Source organism: Grammomys surdaster, unplaced genomic scaffold, assembly GCF_004785775.1.
Source record: "Grammomys surdaster isolate TR1022 unplaced genomic scaffold, NIH_TR_1.0 373, whole genome shotgun sequence".
Lineage (NCBI taxonomy): Eukaryota > Metazoa > Chordata > Mammalia > Rodentia > Muridae > Grammomys > Grammomys surdaster.
The window spans coordinates 6,447,204-6,452,130 of NW_021604792.1; the positions used below are offsets into that span (position 1 = coordinate 6,447,204).

At 42.7% G+C, this 4,927-nt stretch overlaps 1 long non-coding RNA gene across 1 annotated transcript in view; it reads right to left on the reverse strand.

Moving 5' to 3' along the window:
- Positions 1-2,912: 2,912 nt before the first annotated feature.
- Positions 2,913-4,927, reverse strand: part of LOC114632319 — a 22,455-nt gene continuing 20,440 nt past the window's right edge. The window contains exon 2 of the long non-coding RNA XR_003713075.1: positions 2,913-3,179. This is a non-coding gene — a long non-coding RNA (uncharacterized LOC114632319). The remainder of the gene's footprint in view (positions 3,180-4,927) is intronic.

Below are 4,927 nucleotides of genomic sequence, written 5' to 3' on the forward strand. Positions count from 1 at the left end.
TTCGTTTCTATGGAAACAGTTACAGAGCTACAGATGTGGTTCAGTTAGAGCGCTCACCTAGCCTGTGCACAGCCATGGTATGATAATCCGGGCACACCTTTAGTTTTGGCACTTAGAAGGTGGAGGCAGGGGGATCAGAAACTAAAGGTCATCTTTGGCTACACAGTGAATTCAAGGCCGGACTGGACTGCATGAGACCTTGTCTCAACAGCAAAAAAGAAATTATGGAAGATATGAGGCTATCATTTTTCAATAAAATGGCAGGGCACTGCTGGCCAGAAATATTTAATCACCATAAGGTCTTTCAGTTTGGCAGCGTGAAAGGATAAATGTGGGATCGAGTGTCACATGGAGACAGTTGGCCTTGTTCTCCTCCAGATTATTTGGAAGAATGACAGGTCACCCTCTGAGCCACACAGGAGTCAGCAAGACCTTAAGTTGCCCTGGCTCAGCTGTTCTCTGTGCCCTTGAGCCACAGATTCGAAAATGTTTCCTCATCAATATGGCTGCTTCCCAGAGTCTTCATCAGGGTTAGAATACGAACCAGCCTCTCGGCTGCCTGCACACGGCGCCCCACGAATAGCAGCTATTGCTATCGTTTAACTGAAGAAAGCGATGTCTGTGCAGCAGATTACAGGCTTCAACTGCTTTCTCCCCTGTGCAGATCTTACGAAATGCAGCCCAGGAACTCCAGGGAAGTACCAGTCAAACCCTAATAATTGAAGCTGGGCATGATGACACAAGCCGGTGAAACTTGCTGATGCAGGAGGATCGCCAAGAGTTATGGGCTGCATAGTAAGTAGCAGGCTAACTGGCACTACATAGCAAGACTGCATTTTAAAAACAAAGAAAAGAAAGAAAGAAAGAGGGAAACAAAACCAAGCAACACACACATACACACACACACACACACACATACACACACACACGAAGAAAGAAAGAATTAAAATTACCCAAAAAAAATCCTTTGGCAGAAGTGTAGAAGTTTGTAACTGAATAATCAGTAGTATTTGAGTTCTTGCACATCATTTTGATAAAATCAAGGCAAAGGATGAGGAGACATAATTAATTAAAAAGATATTTTAGGTAATATCTGTCCTCCCCTTTGTGGAGAGAAAGACTGAAGGCCACGGCTTTAATGGACTTGGAATTTGTAGGTGTATTGAGAGGCTTCTGGTTACTTACCCATGCCAAGTTTGAAAAGAACTTTTGAGTCCCAATATATATATATAATTTTATTTTACTTTATTTTATTTTGTTTTTTGTTTTTCCAGACAGGGTTTCTCTGTGTAGCCCTGGCTGTCCTGGAACTCACTCTGTAGACCAGGCTGGCCTCGAACTCAGAAATCTGCCTGCCTCTGCCTCCCGAGTGCTGGGATTAAAGGCGTGCGCCACCACCGCCCGGCCCAATTTATATTTTTAAATGACTCATTTATTTATTTTATGCATATTAGTGTTTTTTTTTCTGCATGCATATCTGTGTACCATGTTCATGTCTGGTGCCCAGGGAGGCCAGAATTAGAACTGAAGTTATAGATGGCTATGACCTGCTATGTATGTGCTAGGAATAGAACCTGGGTCTTCTGGAAGAGCAGCCAGTGCTCTAACTGCTGAGCCATCATCTCTCCAGGCCCCAACTCAGTTTTAAGAAAGAAAAAAAAAATGAATAGTAAGTCAGCACATTTAGTTCACGAGAGATCTGTGCTCTGGAATTAAGATTTATTTTTAAATTAAATTGAATTTATTATTATTTTATTTGTGTGTGTGTGTGTGTGTGTGTGTGTGTGTGTGTGTGTGACATGACGTGTGAATGAGGACAGACATGTGGGTGCCAAGATCCACGTGAGGAAGGCAGAGAACAGTCCTCAGGACTCAGTTCCGGGGATCAAGTCCAGGCTGTCAGGCTTGTGGCAAGCAGTTTTGCCTCATGAACCATCTCCCTGGCTCTGGACATACAGTTTCTTACTGGTTAGGATACAGTAGAGAAAAAAAAGATGGCAACATCCTTCCTTACACAAGGCCAAGCTACTCTCTGTGTTGCTTTAGTACTTGTGCTGTGGGACTCAACTTTTGTATATTTGGGGGGAGGAGGGTCTAACACTATAGCCCCATGGTCCCTGGAACTCACTATGTCACCCACAGTTACCTGACCTTCTGCCTCAGCCTCCCAAGTGCTAGGATAGCAGAATGAGCTAGAACCAGAACCTCATCATATTTTTATTATCCGTGTAAACAGTAAATGTCTTCTAATGTAAAACGTGAAAGTCTTGCCTAACCTTACAATGATGAATTTATTACAAAAACAATAAATTAGAAATATGTTGTATATGAATTTATGTTATAAGTTACAGAAGGATGTATGTTTGGGATGTTATTTACAGTTGCTACCCAGTAAAGGATATCTTCATTAGACTTCAATGTATTTTCATTACACAATCACCTGTAACAAAAAGTCCTTTCCTTAGAGCCGCTTGCAGGGAGTTCACTTGACTTTCCTGTAACGTTGATACCCCTTTCCCGCTCCATTCTTCACCTGCTGCCTTTTTTTAGGCACAAAGAGCACCCATCTTCTCAATGACCCAGCTCTGAGGCCAGCTGACAGGAGCAGACTTCAAATTACTCCATCAATAGATGTTTAAATAGCCACTGTATAACAGTACTTCAGCAGAGGTGTCCTGGGGGAAAAGAAAGTCTGCGACACCTCATGAGGTGTATTCTCACTGTCTGCCCCCATCTGCCAAGCCATCTTTATCACCTGGTACACTCCAGGATGCTCTACTCCCACAGATCCACCTCTGCAGAGCCACCAAATGGTCAGCATCTGTCCACCAGCTCAAACTCCCTCAAGGACTTTTCTATCAGTTAAGGTTTGCATTTGGCAGCTAGTAACAGAGCCCAGAAACAGTAGTGGCTTAAGCCAGATAAACGTTTATTTTTTCTATTCTGTAAAAGAATTCTGGAGATAAGAGATGCGGGGCTGGTAGGGCCTCGCCTATACAATTCCAGTATCTCTCCCTTCCACAATGGACCCTCTATCCTTACAGACAAAGAGGACTCCTCAGGTTGCTTCCGCCTTCTCCATCTTGTGGCCAGCCAACAGGAGACAGATGGGCCCAAGGCAAACTTCTTTTCACATGACCTCAGGGCTTAGTGAGTCCAGCATCGCTGTGAGGAGCCCCCTAAGAAAGCACAAATGCAAAAAAAAAAAAAATGTTCTTAACTTCATTTCATTATTTGGATATGTGTTTGAGTGTGTTCATGCCATGGTGTGTGTGTCTGTGTGTCTGTGTGTCTCTGTGTGTGTAGATCAGAGGAAAACCTGCAGGACTCAGTTCTCCCTTCCACCATGCACGACCTGAGAACTGAATTCAGGGCATCCTTTACTTACTTACTGAGCCATCTCACCTGCCCCAAAACATAATTTTGTGACAGCAACAAAAGGAGACAATTTGCCATGCACAAAACTTCACTAAACATCACCAGTGTAACTCAGCATGGTACCCTAAGCCTCTAATTCCAGATCTCTGCAAGTGGATATAGAAAGTATGCTTTCAAGCTACCTGTCTACACACAGAGTCCCAGGCCACCTTAAGTTACATAGCAAGACCCTGTCCCAGAACAACAAACAAGGAAACTGGGAGTGTTGCACACATCTGTTACCCTAACACTTTAGGGATGGAAGCAGGAGGATCAGGAATTCAGGGTCATCCTTGGCTACATAATGAGTTTAAGGCCAGCCTGGGCTGAATGAGAACCTGAAAACAGAATAAGCAAACAGACCCAGACTGTATAAGACCATGCTCAGAAATAAATAAGTATTTATCAAATAGATAAATAGATAGGTAGGTAGAGAGAGAGAGAGAGAGAGAGAGAGAGAAGAGAGAGGGAGAGAGAGGTAAACAAACAGTATACCAATATTAGAAACTATAGGGTGTAGTTTGAAACTCTTACAAGGGTGCTTTGTTCTTTAAAACTGTATAGTTAAGGGCTGGGTGTATAGGTGACTGGTATTGAGCGCTTCTCTAGTATGTGTGCAAGACCCAGAGTCTGATCCCCAGCAGGAGTGGGGGAAGGGAGCTTGGGGGTGTAATAAGAATCAAACAAAATATCTACATCATTGGCTCACTATAGTATATGAAATTCCTGGAATTAAATATTTCACCCGAAATAAAATAAAATAAAATAAAATGAAATAAAATGAAATACATTTCACCCGTTGGATTAAGAGACTACACCTCCAGTAAAATGTACCCTATTACACCAAGAAAACAGGGAGGAGTACAGTAAGAAGCAACTGTATTTTCCTTCTCAGTACTTCAATGTTGTGTACATCAGAGCTGCATAGCAGAGGCAACTACAAAAATTACTTTTGTCATTCCTGCACAACACCCCGTATTACAGCAAGCCCATTTTATATTCAGCCATCACGTGTGGTTCACCCATCACTCTGTGATGGCTCATTAAGAATCTCCTCAAAAAATATCCAATAAAAAATTAATTTAAAAAAATCTCCTCAAAACCAATGATCTTATCACTTTCCCTCAAAATATCCAGCTCAGAAGAAATGAAAGACGCTGAACCTGCCGCACTCCCTTGAACCCCATCTGTAACTTCAGGGGCGCAAACAGACCCTGGATGTTCCTCGGTATGGGAAAGTTCATCTTGTTCTGTTTGAACCGAATTTTTTTCTTCTTCTGATAATTCAAGAGGGTGACCGGGCAAAAGTTCATTTTTCACACAAGAACATTCTTCCTGGAGAAGATCGTGACTCTCGAAAGGCTCACTCACGGAGAGCTCAACTGGAATACCGTCCTTCAGCTGCGACCCAAGGCCCCTGGCATTCATCTTGGAAACAGAAGCGACTTTTGACATGTTCAAACTTAAGGTAAACCCACAAAACTTTACTCTGTGTGTGTGTGTGTGTGTG